The sequence below is a fragment of the Heptranchias perlo genome, chromosome 1 (genome assembly GCF_035084215.1).
Source record: "Heptranchias perlo isolate sHepPer1 chromosome 1, sHepPer1.hap1, whole genome shotgun sequence".
Classification (NCBI taxonomy): domain Eukaryota; kingdom Metazoa; phylum Chordata; class Chondrichthyes; order Hexanchiformes; family Hexanchidae; genus Heptranchias; species Heptranchias perlo.
Window position 1 is genome coordinate 112,446,117 of NC_090325.1, and position 22,652 is coordinate 112,468,768.

A 22,652-nucleotide genomic window follows, 5' to 3' on the forward strand; every position below is an offset into this window, starting at 1 on the left:
CTGAGATATGATTGTACAAGGCATACCTCGTGCATTTCCTTAGCAATGATTTTTTTAATCTGAGCAGATTTCATTTGAGGTTTAAACCTTCATCGAACTTCCGAAAACCTTCGAAAAGTTTCAAAAAGCTGTGGAGTCTTTTGGTTTGGACGAACTTCTCTCATTCTCATTCTCTGCCTTCCAGCTCCATAACATAATACTGTGGAGAAATGTCAACCTAACGCTGACATTTCCCCTTTTTTCTACACGGTAAGTGCTATCGTATTGGGGTGACATCTGTCTGCCTGTTTTAACCACCCCGTGTCAAAGCTTTTCACTTTTCCATTTTGTCCCGCCTTCATTTGGAATTTTGTCTCTAATGTCTTAAGTGCACATCTCTAACAGTTCCGTTTGTACTTTATTTCACTTTCCCAAAGTCTTTCTTTACTTTTACTGGAACTGATACTTTTATAGGAGATCTGCAATGTAAAGTCACCTCAACAGTGGTACCAATAGCTTCTTTAAAACAAAAACTGTAAGTGCCAACTTGTTGTGGTGGCTTTGCTTGTCATACCAACAGCAGATTATCGAGTTTGCAGTTTTTCTGTAATGTTGACTATGCCAGGGAAATGTTTCCGGCAGCTCTCCTGCAACTCGACAGTGTAATCCGGAACTCTTGACAACTGACCTGTCACGTGGGACCACGGAACTGTAACGCTAACAATAATCTATCACATTTCTTCCCTGAATAGGTATAAGACTGCCCCTGTGGAAGCTCTCTTTCCAAAGTACTGCACCTTTCATAAAGGATTCTATCTTTGAAGCATCTCCTTGTCAAACCGTGCAGGCCCTGCAGTCTAAAGACACCGCAACACTAGTACGAACAGCTTCTTCCCATCCAAATGCTGTAAGTGCTATCTTGTTGTGCTGACTCTTGATTGCAATCGGCAAGTTTCCCATTGAGAAACTGAGATATGATTGTACAAGGTATACCTCGTGCATTTCCTTTGCAATGATTTTCTCAATCTGAGCAGATTTCATTTGAGATTTAAACCTTCATTGAACTTGCGAAAACCATCGAAAAGCTTCAAAAAGCTGAAGAGTCTCTTGATTTGGACGAACTTCTCTCATTCTCATCCTCTGCCTTCCAGCTTCGTTACATAATACTGTGGAGAACTGTCACCCTAACGCTAACATTTCCTCTTTTTTCTACACGGTAAGTGCTATCGTATTGGGGTGACAGCTCTCTGCCTGTTTTAACCACCCCGTGTCAAAGCTTTTCACTTTTTCATTTTGTCCCGCCTTCATTTGGAATTTTGTCTCTAATGTCTTAAGTGCACATCTCTAACAGTTCCGTTTGTACTTTATTTCACTTTCCCAAAGTCTTTCTTTACTTTTACTGGAACTGATAGATTCATAAGAGATGTGCAAAGTAAAGTCACCTCAACAGTGGTACGAATAGCTTCTTTAAAACAAAAACTGTAAGTGCTACCTTGTTGTGCCTTTGCTTGTCATAGCAACAGCAGATTATCCAGTTTGCAGTTTTTCTGTAATGTTGACTATGCCAGGGAAATGTCTCTCTAACATGCTCTACTCGAGATATCTGCACATGTCCTTCTGTTGCCATGATATACATCTGATTGATGGCACTTTGATTGAATCTCAGTTTTTCAAAACTGCTGCAGCTACCAAATTCACCATAATTTTGTGGAGAAATGTCACCCTAATGCTAACATGACCTATTTTTTCCACATGGTAAGTGCTACTGTATTGGGTTGACATCTGTCTGCCCATTTTAACGACCCCGTGTCAAAGCTTTTCATTTTTCCATATCATTCCGCCGTCATTTTGGAATTTTGGTGACATATATCTGGCTGATGGCACTTTGATTGTATCTCAGTTTTTCAAAACTACTGCAGCTACAAATTTCTAACAGATTTTTTAGTATTAGCATGCATCAGGTTTGTGCTGCATCAGCTGAGATTAACATATGAGAACAAAGAAATTACTGGCAACATAACTACAAAATGCAATCATTGACACCTATTCAAATGGAAAGTAAAGATGTGCGAATTGCTAAGGTGAAATGTAGGGAGTTGAAGACAATAAAGGCCTTGCCTTTCATGCAGCAAATGACCAACAACCTGAAAGTGAAATGGAGACTGGAGTGAGGAGCAGTGAAAGAAATGTGCAGCTCATCTACGTTTGAAAGGAAGGGATCTTTTCCGTTGTAACATTTTTGTTTTTCCTCCAGATTTAGTCACTAAAATAGATTTAGGTGCTGAATTAGTGTGTAATACATCACGTTGAGGAGATCTATGCCTGTTTCTGCCTTGCCATTTCACATTACATACGATTGTCACCTGACCAGTAGCATTTTCTAATTTCATCGCAGTGGTAAGTGCTACCATGGTTGGGCGATGGATTTCTGGCAGCTCTCCTGCAACTCGACAGTGTAATCCAGAACTCTTGACAACTGACCTGTCACGTGCGACCACTGAACTGTAACGTTAACAATAATCTATCACATTTCTTCCCTGAATAGGTATAAGACTGCCCCTGTGGAAGCTCTCTTTCCAAAGTACTGCACCTTTCATAAAGGATTCTATCTTTGAAGCATCTCCTTGTCAAAACGTGCAGGCCCTGCAGTCTAAAGACACCGCAACACTAGTACGAACAGCTTCTTCCCATCCAAATGCTGTAAGTGCTATCTTGTTGTGGTGACTCTTGATTGCAATCGGCAAGTTTCCCATTGAGAAACTGAGATATGATTGTACAAGGCATACCTCGTGCATTTCCTTAGCAATGATTTTTTTAATCTGAGCAGATTTCATTTGAGGTTTAAACCTTCATCGAACTTCCGAAAACCTTCGAAAAGTTTCAAAAAGCTGTGGAGTCTTTTGGTTTGGACGAACTTCTCTCATTCTCATTCTCTGCCTTCCAGCTCCATAACATAATACTGTGGAGAAATGTCAACCTAACGCTGACATTTCCCCTTTTTTCTACACGGTAAGTGCTATCGTATTGGGGTGACATCTGTCTGCCTGTTTTAACCACCCCGTGTCAAAGCTTTTCACTTTTCCATTTTGTCCCGCCTTCATTTGGAATTTTGTCTCTAATGTCTTAAGTGCACATCTCTAACAGTTCCGTTTGTACTTTATTTCACTTTCCCAAAGTCTTTCTTTACTTTTACTGGAACTGATAGATTCATAAGAGATGTGCAAAGTAAAGTCACCTCAACAGTGGTACTAATAGCTTCTTTAAAACAAAAACTGTAAGTGCTACCTTGTTGTGCCTTTGCTTGTCATAGCAACAGCAGATTATCCAGTTTGCAGTTTTTCTGTAATGTTGACTATGCCAGGGAAATGTCTCTCTAACATGCTCTACTCGAGATATCTGCACATGTCCTTCTGTTGCCATGATATACATCTGATTGATGGCACTTTGATTGAATCTCAGTTTTTCAAAACTGCTGCAGCTACCAAATTCACCATAATTTTGTGGAGAAATGTCACCCTAATGCTAACATGACCTATTTTTTCCACATGGTAAGTGCTACCGTATTGGGTTGACATCTGTCTGCCCATTTTAACGACCCCGTGTCAAAGCTTTTCATTTTTCCATATCATTCCGCCGCCATTTTGGAATTTTGGTGACATATATCTGGCTGATGGCACTTTGATTGTATCTCAGTTTTTCAAAACTACTGCAGCTACAAATTTCTAACAGATTTTTTAGTATTAGCATGCATCAGGTTTGTGCTGCATCAGCTGAGATTAACATATGAGAACAAAGAAATTACTGGCAACATAACTACAAAATGCAATCATTGACACCTATTCAAATGGAAAGTAAAGATGTGCGAATTGCTAAGGTGAAATGTAGGGAGTTGAAGACAATAAAGGCCTTGCCTTTCATGCAGCAAATGACCAACAACCTGAAAGTGAAATGGAGACTGGAGTGAGGAGCAGTGAAAGAAATGTGCAGCTCATCTACGTTTGAAAGGAAGGGATCTTTTCCGTTGTAACATTTTTGTTTTTCCTCCAGATTTAGTCACTAAAATAGATTTAGGTGCTGAATTAGTGTGTAATACATCACGTTGAGGAGATCTATGCCTGTTTCTGCCTTGCCATTTCACATTACATACAATTGTCACCTGACCAGTAGCATTTTCTAATTTCATCGCAGTGGTAAGTGCTACCATGGTTGGGCGATGGATTTCTGGCAGCTCTCCTGCAACTCGACAGTGTAATCCGGAACTCTTGACAACTGACCTGTCACGTGCGACCACTGAACTGTAACGTTAACAATAATCTATCACATTTCTTCCCTGAATAGGTATAAGACTGCCCCTGTGGAAGCTCTCTTTCCAAAGTACTGCACCTTTCATAAAGGATTCTATCTTTGAAGCATCTCCTTGTCAAAACGTGCAGGCCCTGCAGTCTAAAGACACCGCAACACTAGTACGAACAGCTTCTTCCCATCCAAATGCTGTAAGTGCTATCTTGTTGTGGTGACTCTTGATTGCAATCGGCAAGTTTCCCATTGAGAAACTGAGATATGATTGTACAAGGCATACCTCGTGCATTTCCTTAGCAATGATTTTTTTAATCTGAGCAGATTTCATTTGAGGTTTAAACCTTCATCGAACTTCCGAAAACCTTCGAAAAGTTTCAAAAAGCTGTGGAGTCTTTTGGTTTGGACGAACTTCTCTCATTCTCATTCTCTGCCTTCCAGCTCCATAACATAATACTGTGGAGAAATGTCAACCTAACGCTGACATTTCCCCTTTTTTCTACACGGTAAGTGCTATCGTATTGGGGTGACATCTGTCTGCCTGTTTTAACCACCCCGTGTCAAAGCTTTTCACTTTTCCATTTTGTCCCGCCTTCATTTGGAATTTTGTCTCTAATGTCTTAAGTGCACATCTCTAACAGTTCCGTTTGTACTTTATTTCACTTTCCCAAAGTCTTTCTTTACTTTTACTGGAACTGATAGATTCATAAGAGATGTGCAAAGTAAAGTCACCTCAACAGTGGTACTAATAGCTTCTTTAAAACAAAAACTGTAAGTGCCAACTTGTTGTGGTGGCTTTGCTTGTCATACCAACAGCAGATTATCGAGTTTGCAGTTTTTCTGTAATGTTGACTATGCCAGGGAAATGTTTCCGGCAGCTCTCCTGCAACTCGACAGTGTAATCCGGAACTCTTGACAACTGACCTGTCACGTGGGACCACGGAACTGTAACGCTAACAATAATCTATCACATTTCTTCCCTGAATAGGTATAAGACTGCCCCTGTGGAAGCTCTCTTTCCAAAGTACTGCACCTTTCATAAAGGATTCTATCTTTGAAGCATCTCCTTGTCAAAACGTGCAGGCCCTGCAGTCTAAAGACACCGCAACACTAGTACGAACAGCTTCTTCCCATCCAAATGCTGTAAGTGCTATCTTGTTGTGGTGACTCTTGATTGCAATCGGCAAGTTTCCCATTGAGAAACTGAGATATGATTGTACAAGGCATACCTCGTGCATTTCCTTAGCAATGATTTTTTTAATCTGAGCAGATTTCATTTGAGGTTTAAACCTTCATCGAACTTCCGAAAACCTTCGAAAAGTTTCAAAAAGCTGTGGAGTCTTTTGGTTTGGACGAACTTCTCTCATTCTCATTCTCTGCCTTCCAGCTCCATAACATAATACTGTGGAGAAATGTCAACCTAACGCTGACATTTCCCCTTTTTTCTACACGGTAAGTGCTATCGTATTGGGGTGACAGCTCTCTGCCTGTTTTAACCACTGTTTTGGATGAACTTCTCTCATTCTCATTCTCTGCCTGCCATCTCCATATTATTGTGGAGAAATGTCACCCTAATGCTAACATTTCCTATTTTTTCTACACGGTAAGTGCTATCGTATTGGGGTGACATCTGTCTGCCTGTTTTAACCACCCCGTGTCAAAACTTTTCACTTTTCAATATTGTCCCGCCATCATTTGGAATTTTGTCTCCAGTGTCTTAAGTGCACATCTCTAACAGTTCCGTTTGTACTTTCTTTCACTTTCCCAAAGTATTTCTTTACTTTTACTGGAACTGATACTTTTATAGGAGATCTGCAATGTAAAGTCACCTCAACAGTGGTACCAATAGCTTCTTTAAAACAAAAACTGTAAGTGCCAACTTGTTGTGGTGGCTTTGCTTGTCATACCAACAGCAGATTATCGAGTTTGCAGTTTTTCTGTAATGTTGACTATGCCAGGGAAATGTTTCCGGCAGCTCTCCTGCAACTCGACAGTGTAATCCGGAACTCTTGACAACTGACCTGTCACGTGGGACCACGGAACTGTAACGCTAACAATAATCTATCACATTTCTTCCCTGAATAGGTATAAGACTGCCCCTGTGGAAGCTCTCTTTCCAAAGTACTGCACCTTTCATAAAGGATTCTATCTTTGAAGCATCTCCTTGTCAAACCGTGCAGGCCCTGCAGTCTAAAGACACCGCAACACTAGTACGAACAGCTTCTTCCCATCCAAATGCTGTAAGTGCTATCTTGTTGTGCTGACTCTTGATTGCAATCGGCAAGCTTCCCATTGAGAAACTGAGATATGATTGTACAAGGTATACCTCGTGCATTTCCTTTGCAATGATTTTCTCAATCTGAGCAGATTTCATTTGAGATTTAAACCTTCATCGAACTTCCGAAAACCTTCGAAAAGTTTCAAAAAGCTGTGGAGTCTTTTGGTTTGGACGAACTTCTCTCATTCTCATTCTCTGCCTTCCAGCTCCATAACATAATACTGTGGAGAAATGTCAACCTAACGCTGACATTTCCCCTTTTTTCTACACGGTAAGTGCTATCGTATTGGGGTGACATCTGTCTGCCTGTTTTAACCACCCCGTGTCAAAGCTTTTCACTTTTCCATTTTGTCCCGCCTTCATTTGGAATTTTGTCTCTAATGTCTTAAGTGCACATCTCTAACAGTTCCGTTTGTACTTTATTTCACTTTCCCAAAGTCTTTCTTTACTTTTACTGGAACTGATAGATTCATAAGAGATGTGCAAAGTAAAGTCACCTCAACAGTGGTACGAATAGCTTCTTTAAAACAAAAACTGTAAGTGCTACCTTGTTGTGCCTTTGCTTGTCATAGCAACAGCAGATTATCCAGTTTGCAGTTTTTCTGTAATGTTGACTATGCCAGGGAAATGTCTCTCTAACATGCTCTACTCGAGATATCTGCACATGTCCTTCTGTTGCCATGATATACATCTGATTGATGGCACTTTGATTGAATCTCAGTTTTTCAAAACTGCTGCAGCTACCAAATTCACCATAATTTTGTGGAGAAATGTCACCCTAATGCTAACATGACCTATTTTTTCCACATGGTAAGTGCTACTGTATTGGGTTGACATCTGTCTGCCCATTTTAACGACCCCGTGTCAAAGCTTTTCATTTTTCCATATCATTCCGCCGTCATTTTGGAATTTTGGTGACATATATCTGGCTGATGGCACTTTGATTGTATCTCAGTTTTTCAAAACTACTGCAGCTACAAATTTCTAACAGATTTTTTAGTATTAGCATGCATCAGGTTTGTGCTGCATCAGCTGAGATTAACATATGAGAACAAAGAAATTACTGGCAACATAACTACAAAATGCAATCATTGACACCTATTCAAATGGAAAGTAAAGATGTGCGAATTGCTAAGGTGAAATGTAGGGAGTTGAAGACAATAAAGGCCTTGCCTTTCATGCAGCAAATGACCAACAACCTGAAAGTGAAATGGAGACTGGAGTGAGGAGCAGTGAAAGAAATGTGCAGCTCATCTACGTTTGAAAGGAAGGGATCTTTTCCGTTGTAACATTTTTGTTTTTCCTCCAGATTTAGTCACTAAAATAGATTTAGGTGCTGAATTAGTGTGTAATACATCACGTTGAGGAGATCTATGCCTGTTTCTGCCTTGCCATTTCACATTACATACGATTGTCACCTGACCAGTAGCATTTTCTAATTTCATCGCAGTGGTAAGTGCTACCATGGTTGGGCGATGGATTTCTGGCAGCTCTCCTGCAACTCGACAGTGTAATCCAGAACTCTTGACAACTGACCTGTCACGTGCGACCACTGAACTGTAACGTTAACAATAATCTATCACATTTCTTCCCTGAATAGGTATAAGACTGCCCCTGTGGAAGCTCTCTTTCCAAAGTACTGCACCTTTCATAAAGGATTCTATCTTTGAAGCATCTCCTTGTCAAAACGTGCAGGCCCTGCAGTCTAAAGACACCGCAACACTGGTACGAACAGCTTCTTCCCATCCAAATGCTGTAAGTGCTATCTTGTTGTGGTGACTCTTGATTGCAATCGGCAAGTTTCCCATTGAGAAACTGAGATATGATTGTACAAGGCATACCTCGTGCATTTCCTTAGCAATGATTTTTTTAATCTGAGCAGATTTCATTTGAGGTTTAAACCTTCATCGAACTTCCGAAAACCTTCGAAAAGTTTCAAAAAGCTGTGGAGTCTTTTGGTTTGGACGAACTTCTCTCATTCTCATTCTCTGCCTTCCAGCTCCATAACATAATACTGTGGAGAAATGTCAACCTAACGCTGACATTTCCCCTTTTTTCTACACGGTAAGTGCTATCGTATTGGGGTGACATCTGTCTGCCTGTTTTAACCACCCCGTGTCAAAGCTTTTCACTTTTCCATTTTGTCCCGCCTTCATTTGGAATTTTGTCTCTAATGTCTTAAGTGCACATCTCTAACAGTTCCGTTTGTACTTTATTTCACTTTCCCAAAGTCTTTCTTTACTTTTACTGGAACTGATAGATTCATAAGAGATGTGCAAAGTAAAGTCACCTCAACAGTGGTACTAATAGCTTCTTTAAAACAAAAACTGTAAGTGCTACCTTGTTGTGCCTTTGCTTGTCATAGCAACAGCAGATTATCCAGTTTGCAGTTTTTCTGTAATGTTGACTATGCCAGGGAAATGTCTCTCTAACATGCTCTACTCGAGATATCTGCACATGTCCTTCTGTTGCCATGATATACATCTGATTGATGGCACTTTGATTGAATCTCAGTTTTTCAAAACTGCTGCAGCTACCAAATTCACCATAATTTTGTGGAGAAATGTCACCCTAATGCTAACATGACCTATTTTTTCCACATGGTAAGTGCTACCGTATTGGGTTGACATCTGTCTGCCCATTTTAACGACCCCGTGTCAAAGCTTTTCATTTTTCCATATCATTCCGCCGCCATTTTGGAATTTTGGTGACATATATCTGGCTGATGGCACTTTGATTGTATCTCAGTTTTTCAAAACTACTGCAGCTACAAATTTCTAACAGATTTTTTAGTATTAGCATGCATCAGGTTTGTGCTGCATCAGCTGAGATTAACATATGAGAACAAAGAAATTACTGGCAACATAACTACAAAATGCAATCATTGACACCTATTCAAATGGAAAGTAAAGATGTGCGAATTGCTAAGGTGAAATGTAGGGAGTTGAAGACAATAAAGGCCTTGCCTTTCATGCAGCAAATGACCAACAACCTGAAAGTGAAATGGAGACTGGAGTGAGGAGCAGTGAAAGAAATGTGCAGCTCATCTACGTTTGAAAGGAAGGGATCTTTTCCGTTGTAACATTTTTGTTTTTCCTCCAGATTTAGTCACTAAAATAGATTTAGGTGCTGAATTAGTGTGTAATACATCACGTTGAGGAGATCTATGCCTGTTTCTGCCTTGCCATTTCACATTACATACAATTGTCACCTGACCAGTAGCATTTTCTAATTTCATCGCAGTGGTAAGTGCTACCATGGTTGGGCGATGGATTTCTGGCAGCTCTCCTGCAACTCGACAGTGTAATCCAGAACTCTTGACAACTGACCTGTCACGTGCGACCACTGAACTGTAACGTTAACAATAATCTATCACATTTCTTCCCTGAATAGGTATAAGACTGCCCCTGTGGAAGCTCTCTTTCCAAAGTACTGCACCTTTCATAAAGGATTCTATCTTTGAAGCATCTCCTTGTCAAAACGTGCAGGCCCTGCAGTCTAAAGACACCGCAACACTAGTACGAACAGCTTCTTCCCATCCAAATGCTGTAAGTGCTATCTTGTTGTGGTGACTCTTGATTGCAATCGGCAAGTTTCCCATTGAGAAACTGAGATATGATTGTACAAGGCATACCTCGTGCATTTCCTTAGCAATGATTTTTTTAATCTGAGCAGATTTCATTTGAGGTTTAAACCTTCATCGAACTTCCGAAAACCTTCGAAAAGTTTCAAAAAGCTGTGGAGTCTTTTGGTTTGGACGAACTTCTCTCATTCTCATTCTCTGCCTTCCAGCTCCATAACATAATACTGTGGAGAAATGTCAACCTAACGCTGACATTTCCCCTTTTTTCTACACGGTAAGTGCTATCGTATTGGGGTGACATCTGTCTGCCTGTTTTAACCACCCCGTGTCAAAACTTTTCACTTTTCAATATTATCTCGCCATCATTTGGAATTTTGTCTCCAGTGTCTTAAGTGCACATCTCTAACAGTTCCGTTTGTACTTTCTTTCACTTTCCCAAAGTATTTCTTTACTTTTACTGGAACTGATACTTTTATAGGAGATCTGCAATGTAAAGTCACCTCAACAGTGGTACCAATAGCTTCTTTAAAACAAAAACTGTAAGTGCCAACTTGTTGTGGTGGCTTTGCTTGTCATACCAACAGCAGATTATCGAGTTTGCAGTTTTTCTGTAATGTTGACTATGCCAGGGAAATGTTTCCGGCAGCTCTCCTGCAACTCGACAGTGTAATCCGGAACTCTTGACAACTGACCTGTCACGTGGGACCACGGAACTGTAACGCTAACAATAATCTATCACATTTCTTCCCTGAATAGGTATAAGACTGCCCCTGTGGAAGCTCTCTTTCCAAAGTACTGCACCTTTCATAAAGGATTCTATCTTTGAAGCATCTCCTTGTCAAACCGTGCAGGCCCTGCAGTCTAAAGACACCGCAACACTAGTACGAACAGCTTCTTCCCATCCAAATGCTGTAAGTGCTATCTTGTTGTGCTGACTCTTGATTGCAATCGGCAAGCTTCCCATTGAGAAACTGAGATATGATTGTACAAGGTATACCTCGTGCATTTCCTTTGCAATGATTTTCTCAATCTGAGCAGATTTCATTTGAGATTTAAACCTTCATCGAACTTCCGAAAACCTTCGAAAAGTTTCAAAAAGCTGTGGAGTCTTTTGGTTTGGACGAACTTCTCTCATTCTCATTCTCTGCCTTCCAGCTCCATAACATAATACTGTGGAGAAATGTCAACCTAACGCTGACATTTCCCCTTTTTTCTACACGGTAAGTGCTATCGTATTGGGGTGACATCTGTCTGCCTGTTTTAACCACCCCGTGTCAAAGCTTTTCACTTTTCCATTTTGTCCCGCCTTCATTTGGAATTTTGTCTCTAATGTCTTAAGTGCACATCTCTAACAGTTCCGTTTGTACTTTATTTCACTTTCCCAAAGTCTTTCTTTACTTTTACTGGAACTGATAGATTCATAAGAGATGTGCAAAGTAAAGTCACCTCAACAGTGGTACGAATAGCTTCTTTAAAACAAAAACTGTAAGTGCTACCTTGTTGTGCCTTTGCTTGTCATAGCAACAGCAGATTATCCAGTTTGCAGTTTTTCTGTAATGTTGACTATGCCAGGGAAATGTCTCTCTAACATGCTCTACTCGAGATATCTGCACATGTCCTTCTGTTGCCATGATATACATCTGATTGATGGCACTTTGATTGAATCTCAGTTTTTCAAAACTGCTGCAGCTACCAAATTCACCATAATTTTGTGGAGAAATGTCACCCTAATGCTAACATGACCTATTTTTTCCACATGGTAAGTGCTACTGTATTGGGTTGACATCTGTCTGCCCATTTTAACGACCCCGTGTCAAAGCTTTTCATTTTTCCATATCATTCCGCCGTCATTTTGGAATTTTGGTGACATATATCTGGCTGATGGCACTTTGATTGTATCTCAGTTTTTCAAAACTACTGCAGCTACAAATTTCTAACAGATTTTTTAGTATTAGCATGCATCAGGTTTGTGCTGCATCAGCTGAGATTAACATATGAGAACAAAGAAATTACTGGCAACATAACTACAAAATGCAATCATTGACACCTATTCAAATGGAAAGTAAAGATGTGCGAATTGCTAAGGTGAAATGTAGGGAGTTGAAGACAATAAAGGCCTTGCCTTTCATGCAGCAAATGACCAACAACCTGAAAGTGAAATGGAGACTGGAGTGAGGAGCAGTGAAAGAAATGTGCAGCTCATCTACGTTTGAAAGGAAGGGATCTTTTCCGTTGTAACATTTTTGTTTTTCCTCCAGATTTAGTCACTAAAATAGATTTAGGTGCTGAATTAGTGTGTAATACATCACGTTGAGGAGATCTATGCCTGTTTCTGCCTTGCCATTTCACATTACATACGATTGTCACCTGACCAGTAGCATTTTCTAATTTCATCGCAGTGGTAAGTGCTACCATGGTTGGGCGATGGATTTCTGGCAGCTCTCCTGCAACTCGACAGTGTAATCCAGAACTCTTGACAACTGACCTGTCACGTGCGACCACTGAACTGTAACGTTAACAATAATCTATCACATTTCTTCCCTGAATAGGTATAAGACTGCCCCTGTGGAAGCTCTCTTTCCAAAGTACTGCACCTTTCATAAAGGATTCTATCTTTGAAGCATCTCCTTGTCAAAACGTGCAGGCCCTGCAGTCTAAAGACACCGCAACACTAGTACGAACAGCTTCTTCCCATCCAAATGCTGTAAGTGCTATCTTGTTGTGGTGACTCTTGATTGCAATCGGCAAGTTTCCCATTGAGAAACTGAGATATGATTGTACAAGGCATACCTCGTGCATTTCCTTAGCAATGATTTTTTTAATCTGAGCAGATTTCATTTGAGGTTTAAACCTTCATCGAACTTCCGAAAACCTTCGAAAAGTTTCAAAAAGCTGTGGAGTCTTTTGGTTTGGACGAACTTCTCTCATTCTCATTCTCTGCCTTCCAGCTCCATAACATAATACTGTGGAGAAATGTCAACCTAACGCTGACATTTCCCCTTTTTTCTACACGGTAAGTGCTATCGTATTGGGGTGACATCTGTCTGCCTGTTTTAACCACCCCGTGTCAAAGCTTTTCACTTTTCCATTTTGTCCCGCCTTCATTTGGAATTTTGTCTCTAATGTCTTAAGTGCACATCTCTAACAGTTCCGTTTGTACTTTATTTCACTTTCCCAAAGTCTTTCTTTACTTTTACTGGAACTGATAGATTCATAAGAGATGTGCAAAGTAAAGTCACCTCAACAGTGGTACTAATAGCTTCTTTAAAACAAAAACTGTAAGTGCTACCTTGTTGTGCCTTTGCTTGTCATAGCAACAGCAGATTATCCAGTTTGCAGTTTTTCTGTAATGTTGACTATGCCAGGGAAATGTCTCTCTAACATGCTCTACTCGAGATATCTGCACATGTCCTTCTGTTGCCATGATATACATCTGATTGATGGCACTTTGATTGAATCTCAGTTTTTCAAAACTGCTGCAGCTACCAAATTCACCATAATTTTGTGGAGAAATGTCACCCTAATGCTAACATGACCTATTTTTTCCACATGGTAAGTGCTACCGTATTGGGTTGACATCTGTCTGCCCATTTTAACGACCCCGTGTCAAAGCTTTTCATTTTTCCATATCATTCCGCCGCCATTTTGGAATTTTGGTGACATATATCTGGCTGATGGCACTTTGATTGTATCTCAGTTTTTCAAAACTACTGCAGCTACAAATTTCTAACAGATTTTTTAGTATTAGCATGCATCAGGTTTGTGCTGCATCAGCTGAGATTAACATATGAGAACAAAGAAATTACTGGCAACATAACTACAAAATGCAATCATTGACACCTATTCAAATGGAAAGTAAAGATGTGCGAATTGCTAAGGTGAAATGTAGGGAGTTGAAGACAATAAAGGCCTTGCCTTTCATGCAGCAAATGACCAACAACCTGAAAGTGAAATGGAGACTGGAGTGAGGAGCAGTGAAAGAAATGTGCAGCTCATCTACGTTTGAAAGGAAGGGATCTTTTCCGTTGTAACATTTTTGTTTTTCCTCCAGATTTAGTCACTAAAATAGATTTAGGTGCTGAATTAGTGTGTAATACATCACGTTGAGGAGATCTATGCCTGTTTCTGCCTTGCCATTTCACATTACATACGATTGTCACCTGACCAGTAGCATTTTCTAATTTCATCGCAGTGGTAAGTGCTACCATGGTTGGGCGATGGATTTCTGGCAGCTCTCCTGCAACTCGACAGTGTAATCCAGAACTCTTGACAACTGACCTGTCACGTGCGACCACTGAACTGTAACGTTAACAATAATCTATCACATTTCTTCCCTGAATAGGTATAAGACTGCCCCTGTGGAAGCTCTCTTTCCAAAGTACTGCACCTTTCATAAAGGATTCTATCTTTGAAGCATCTCCTTGTCAAAACGTGCAGGCCCTGCAGTCTAAAGACACCGCAACACTAGTACGAACAGCTTCTTCCCATCCAAATGCTGTAAGTGCTATCTTGTTGTGGTGACTCTTGATTGCAATCGGCAAGTTTCCCATTGAGAAACTGAGATATGATTGTACAAGGCATACCTCGTGCATTTCCTTAGCAATGATTTTTTTAATCTGAGCAGATTTCATTTGAGGTTTAAACCTTCATCGAACTTCCGAAAACCTTCGAAAAGTTTCAAAAAGCTGTGGAGTCTTTTGGTTTGGACGAACTTCTCTCATTCTCATTCTCTGCCTTCCAGCTCCATAACATAATACTGTGGAGAAATGTCAACCTAACGCTGACATTTCCCCTTTTTTCTACACGGTAAGTGCTATCGTATTGGGGTGACATCTGTCTGCCTGTTTTAACCACCCCGTGTCAAAGCTTTTCACTTTTCCATTTTGTCCCGCCTTCATTTGGAATTTTGTCTCTAATGTCTTAAGTGCACATCTCTAACAGTTCCGTTTGTACTTTATTTCACTTTCCCAAAGTCTTTCTTTACTTTTACTGGAACTGATAGATTCATAAGAGATGTGCAAAGTAAAGTCACCTCAACAGTGGTACTAATAGCTTCTTTAAAACAAAAACTGTAAGTGCTACCTTGTTGTGCCTTTGCTTGTCATAGCAACAGCAGATTATCCAGTTTGCAGTTTTTCTGTAATGTTGACTATGCCAGGGAAATGTCTCTCTAACATGCTCTACTCGAGATATCTGCACATGTCCTTCTGTTGCCATGATATACATCTGATTGATGGCACTTTGATTGAATCTCAGTTTTTCAAAACTGCTGCAGCTACCAAATTCACCATAATTTTGTGGAGAAATGTCACCCTAATGCTAACATGACCTATTTTTTCCACATGGTAAGTGCTACCGTATTGGGTTGACATCTGTCTGCCCATTTTAACGACCCCGTGTCAAAGCTTTTCATTTTTCCATATCATTCCGCCGCCATTTTGGAATTTTGGTGACATATATCTGGCTGATGGCACTTTGATTGTATCTCAGTTTTTCAAAACTACTGCAGCTACAAATTTCTAACAGATTTTTTAGTATTAGCATGCATCAGGTTTGTGCTGCATCAGCTGAGATTAACATATGAGAACAAAGAAATTACTGGCAACATAACTACAAAATGCAATCATTGACACCTATTCAAATGGAAAGTAAAGATGTGCGAATTGCTAAGGTGAAATGTAGGGAGTTGAAGACAATAAAGGCCTTGCCTTTCATGCAGCAAATGACCAACAACCTGAAAGTGAAATGGAGACTGGAGTGAGGAGCAGTGAAAGAAATGTGCAGCTCATCTACGTTTGAAAGGAAGGGATCTTTTCCGTTGTAACATTTTTGTTTTTCCTCCAGATTTAGTCACTAAAATAGATTTAGGTGCTGAATTAGTGTGTAATACATCACGTTGAGGAGATCTATGCCTGTTTCTGCCTTGCCATTTCACATTATATACAATTGTCACCTGACCAGTAGCATTTTCTAATTTCATCGCAGTGGTAAGTGCTACCATGGTTGGGCGATGGATTTCTGGCAGCTCTCCTGCAACTCGACAGTGTAATCCAGAACTCTTGACAACTGACCTGTCACGTGCGACCACTGAACTGTAACGTTAACAATAATCTATCACATTTCTTCCCTGAATAGGTATAAGACTGCCCCTGTGGAAGCTCTCTTTCCAAAGTACTGCACCTTTCATAAAGGATTCTATCTTTGAAGCATCTCCTTGTCAAAACGTGCAGGCCCTGCAGTCTAAAGACACCGCAACACTAGTACGAACAGCTTCTTCCCATCCAAATGCTGTAAGTGCTATCTTGTTGTGGTGACTCTTGATTGCAATCGGCAAGTTTCCCATTGAGAAACTGAGATATGATTGTACAAGGCATACCTCGTGCATTTCCTTAGCAATGATTTTTTTAATCTGAGCAGATTTCATTTGAGGTTTAAACCTTCATCGAACTTCCGAAAACCTTCGAAAAGTTTCAAAAAGCTGTGGAGTCTTTTGGTTTGGACGAACTTCTCTCATTCTCATTCTCTGCCTTCCAGCTCCATAACATAATACTGTGGAGAAATGTCAACCTAACGCTGACATTTCCCCTTTTTTCTACACGGTAAGTGCTATCGTATTGGGGTGACATCTGTCTGCCTGTTTTAACCACCCCGTGTCAAAGCTTTTCACTTTTCCATTTTGTCCCGCCTTCATTTGGAATTTTGTCTCTAATGTCTTAAGTGCACATCTCTAACAGTTCCGTTTGTACTTTATTTCACTTTCCCAAAGTCTTTCTTTACTTTTACTGGAACTGATAGATTCATAAGAGATGTGCAAAGTAAAGTCACCTCAACAGTGGTACTAATAGCTTCTTTAAAACAAAAACTGTAAGTGCTACCTTGTTGTGCCTTTGCTTGTCATAGCAACAGCAGATTATCCAGTTTGCAGTTTTTCTGTAATGTTGACTATGCCAGGGAAATGTCTCTCTAACATGCTCTACTCGAGATATCTGCACATGTCCTTCTGTTGCCATGATATACATCTGATTGATGGCACTTTGATTGAATCTCAGTTTTTCAAAACTGCTGCAGCTACCAAATTCACCATAATTTTGTGGAGAAATGTCACCCTAATGCTAACATGACCTATTTTTTCCACATGGTAAGTGCTACCGTATTGGGTTGACATCTGTCTGCCCATTTTAACGACCCCGTGTCAAAGCTTTTCATTTTTCCATATCATTCCGCCGCCATTTTGGAATTTTGGTGACATATATCTGGCTGATGGCACTTTGATTGTATCTCAGTTTTTCAAAACTACTGCAGCTACAAATTTCTAACAGATTTTTTAGTATTAGCATGCATCAGGTTTGTGCTGCATCAGCTGAGATTAACATATGAGAACAAAGAAATTACTGGCAACATAACTACAAAATGCAATCATTGACACCTATTCAAATGGAAAGTAAAGATGTGCGAATTGCTAAGGTGAAATGTAGGGAGTTGAAGACAATAAAGGCCTTGCCTTTCATGCAGCAAATGACCAACAACCTGAAAGTGAAATGGAGACTGGAGTGAGGAGCAGTGAAAGAAATGTGCAGCTCATCTACGTTTGAAAGGAAGGGATCTTTTCCGTTGTAACATTTTTGTTTTTCCTCCAGATTTAGTCACTAAAATAGATTTAGGTGCTGAATTAGTGTGTAATACATCACGTTGAGGAGATCTATGCCTGTTTCTGCCTTGCCATTTCACATTATATACAATTGTCACCTGACCAGTAGCATTTTCTAATTTCATCGCAGTGGTAAGTGCTACCATGGTTGGGCGATGGATTTCTGGCAGCTCTCCTGCAACTCGACAGTGTAATCCGGAACTCTTGACAACTGACCTGTCACGTGCGACCACTGAACTGTAACGTTAACAATAATCTATCACATTTCTTCCCTGAATAGGTATAAGACTGCCCCTGTGGAAGCTCTCTTTCCAAAGTACTGCACCTTTCATAAAGGATTCTATCTTTGAAGCATCTCCTTGTCAAAACGTGCAGGCCCTGCAGTCTAAAGACACCGCAACACTAGTACGAACAGCTTCTTCCCATCCAAATGCTGTAAGTGCTATCTTGTTGTGGTGACTCTTGATTGCAATCGGCAAGTTTCCCATTGAGAAACTGAGATATGATTGTACAAGGTATACCTCGTGCATTTCCTTTGCAATGATTTTCTCAATCTGAGCAGATTTCATTTGAGATTTAAACCTTCATCGAACTTCCGAAAACCTTCGAAAAGTTTCAAAAAGCTGTGGAGTCTTTTGGTTTGGACGAACTTCTCTCATTCTCATTCTCTGCCTTCCAGCTCCATAACATAATACTGTGGAGAAATGTCAACCTAACGCTGACATTTCCCCTTTTTTCTACACGGTAAGTGCTATCGTATTGGGGTGACATCTGTCTGCCTGTTTTAACCACCCCGTGTCAAAGCTTTTCACTTTTCCATTTTGTCCCGCCTTCATTTGGAATTTTGTCTCTAATGTCTTAAGTGCACATCTCTAACAGTTCCGTTTGTACTTTATTTCACTTTCCCAAAGTCTTTCTTTACTTTTACTGGAACTGATAGATTCATAAGAGATGTGCAAAGTAAAGTCACCTCAACAGTGGTACGAATAGCTTCTTTAAAACAAAAACTGTAAGTGCTACCTTGTTGTGCCTTTGCTTGTCATAGCAACAGCAGATTATCCAGTTTGCAGTTTTTCTGTAATGTTGACTATGCCAGGGAAATGTCTCTCTAACATGCTCTACTCGAGATATCTGCACATGTCCTTCTGTTGCCATGATATACATCTGATTGATGGCACTTTGATTGAATCTCAGTTTTTCAAAACTGCTGCAGCTACCAAATTCACCATAATTTTGTGGAGAAATGTCACCCTAATGCTAACATGACCTATTTTTTCCACATGGTAAGTGCTACTGTATTGGGTTGACATCTGTCTGCCCATTTTAACGACCCCGTGTCAAAGCTTTTCATTTTTCCATATCATTCCGCCGTCATTTTGGAATTTTGGTGACATATATCTGGCTGATGGCACTTTGATTGTATCTCAGTTTTTCAAAACTACTGCAGCTACAAATTTCTAACAGATTTTTTAGTATTAGCATGCATCAGGTTTGTGCTGCATCAGCTGAGATTAACATATGAGAACAAAGAAATTACTGGCAACATAACTACAAAATGCAATCATTGACACCTATTCAAATGGAAAGTAAAGATGTGCGAATTGCTAAGGTGAAATGTAGGGAGTTGAAGACAATAAAGGCCTTGCCTTTCATGCAGCAAATGACCAACAACCTGAAAGTGAAATGGAGACTGGAGTGAGGAGCAGTGAAAGAAATGTGCAGCTCATCTACGTTTGAAAGGAAGGGATCTTTTCCGTTGTAACATTTTTGTTTTTCCTCCAGATTTAGTCACTAAAATAGATTTAGGTGCTGAATTAGTGTGTAATACATCACGTTGAGGAGATCTATGCCTGTTTCTGCCTTGCCATTTCACATTACATACGATTGTCACCTGACCAGTAGCATTTTCTAATTTCATCGCAGTGGTAAGTGCTACCATGGTTGGGCGATGGATTTCTGGCAGCTCTCCTGCAACTCGACAGTGTAATCCAGAACTCTTGACAACTGACCTGTCACGTGCGACCACTGAACTGTAACGTTAACAATAATCTATCACATTTCTTCCCTGAATAGGTATAAGACTGCCCCTGTGGAAGCTCTCTTTCCAAAGTACTGCACCTTTCATAAAGGATTCTATCTTTGAAGCATCTCCTTGTCAAAACGTGCAGGCCCTGCAGTCTAAAGACACCGCAACACTAGTACGAACAGCTTCTTCCCATCCAAATGCTGTAAGTGCTATCTTGTTGTGGTGACTCTTGATTGCAATCGGCAAGTTTCCCATTGAGAAACTGAGATATGATTGTACAAGGCATACCTCGTGCATTTCCTTAGCAATGATTTTTTTAATCTGAGCAGATTTCATTTGAGGTTTAAACCTTCATCGAACTTCCGAAAACCTTCGAAAAGTTTCAAAAAGCTGTGGAGTCTTTTGGTTTGGACGAACTTCTCTCATTCTCATTCTCTGCCTTCCAGCTCCATAACATAATACTGTGGAGAAATGTCAACCTAACGCTGACATTTCCCCTTTTTTCTACACGGTAAGTGCTATCGTATTGGGGTGACATCTGTCTGCCTGTTTTAACCACCCCGTGTCAAAGCTTTTCACTTTTCCATTTTGTCCCGCCTTCATTTGGAATTTTGTCTCTAATGTCTTAAGTGCACATCTCTAACAGTTCCGTTTGTACTTTATTTCACTTTCCCAAAGTCTTTCTTTACTTTTACTGGAACTGATAGATTCATAAGAGATGTGCAAAGTAAAGTCACCTCAACAGTGGTACTAATAGCTTCTTTAAAACAAAAACTGTAAGTGCTACCTTGTTGTGCCTTTGCTTGTCATAGCAACAGCAGATTATCCAGTTTGCAGTTTTTCTGTAATGTTGACTATGCCAGGGAAATGTCTCTCTAACATGCTCTACTCGAGATATCTGCACATGTCCTTCTGTTGCCATGATATACATCTGATTGATGGCACTTTGATTGAATCTCAGTTTTTCAAAACTGCTGCAGCTACCAAATTCACCATAATTTTGTGGAGAAATGTCACCCTAATGCTAACATGACCTATTTTTTCCACATGGTAAGTGCTACCGTATTGGGTTGACATCTGTCTGCCCATTTTAACGACCCCGTGTCAAAGCTTTTCATTTTTCCATATCATTCCGCCGCCATTTTGGAATTTTGGTGACATATATCTGGCTGATGGCACTTTGATTGTATCTCAGTTTTTCAAAACTACTGCAGCTACAAATTTCTAACAGATTTTTTAGTATTAGCATGCATCAGGTTTGTGCTGCATCAGCTGAGATTAACATATGAGAACAAAGAAATTACTGGCAACATAACTACAAAATGCAATCATTGACACCTATTCAAATGGAAAGTAAAGATGTGCGAATTGCTAAGGTGAAATGTAGGGAGTTGAAGACAATAAAGGCCTTGCCTTTCATGCAGCAAATGACCAACAACCTGAAAGTGAAATGGAGACTGGAGTGAGGAGCAGTGAAAGAAATGTGCAGCTCATCTACGTTTGAAAGGAAGGGATCTTTTCCGTTGTAACATTTTTGTTTTTCCTCCAGATTTAGTCACTAAAATAGATTTAGGTGCTGAATTAGTGTGTAATACATCACGTTGAGGAGATCTATGCCTGTTTCTGCCTTGCCATTTCACATTATATACAATTGTCACCTGACCAGTAGCATTTTCTAATTTCATCGCAGTGGTAAGTGCTACCATGGTTGGGCGATGGATTTCTGGCAGCTCTCCTGCAACTCGACAGTGTAATCCAGAACTCTTGACAACTGACCTGTCACGTGCGACCACTGAACTGTAACGTTAACAATAATCTATCACATTTCTTCCCTGAATAGGTATAAGACTGCCCCTGTGGAAGCTCTCTTTCCAAAGTACTGCACCTTTCATAAAGGATTCTATCTTTGAAGCATCTCCTTGTCAAAACGTGCAGGCCCTGCAGTCTAAAGACACCGCAACACTAGTACGAACAGCTTCTTCCCATCCAAATGCTGTAAGTGCTATCTTGTTGTGGTGACTCTTGATTGCAATCGGCAAGTTTCCCATTGAGAAACTGAGATATGATTGTACAAGGCATACCTCGTGCATTTCCTTAGCAATGATTTTTTTAATCTGAGCAGATTTCATTTGAGGTTTAAACCTTCATCGAACTTCCGAAAACCTTCGAAAAGTTTCAAAAAGCTGTGGAGTCTTTTGGTTTGGACGAACTTCTCTCATTCTCATTCTCTGCCTTCCAGCTCCATAACATAATACTGTGGAGAAATGTCAACCTAACGCTGACATTTCCCCTTTTTTCTACACGGTAAGTGCTATCGTATTGGGGTGACATCTGTCTGCCTGTTTTAACCACCCCGTGTCAAAGCTTTTCACTTTTCCATTTTGTCCCGCCTTCATTTGGAATTTTGTCTCTAATGTCTTAAGTGCACATCTCTAACAGTTCCGTTTGTACTTTATTTCACTTTCCCAAAGTCTTTCTTTACTTTTACTGGAACTGATAGATTCATAAGAGATGTGCAAAGTAAAGTCACCTCAACAGTGGTACTAATAGCTTCTTTAAAACAAAAACTGTAAGTGCTACCTTGTTGTGCCTTTGCTTGTCATAGCAACAGCAGATTATCCAGTTTGCAGTTTTTCTGTAATGTTGACTATGCCAGGGAAATGTCTCTCTAACATGCTCTACTCGAGATATCTGCACATGTCCTTCTGTTGCCATGATATACATCTGATTGATGGCACTTTGATTGAATCTCAGTTTTTCAAAACTGCTGCAGCTACCAAATTCACCATAATTTTGTGGAGAAATGTCACCCTAATGCTAACATGACCTATTTTTTCCACAT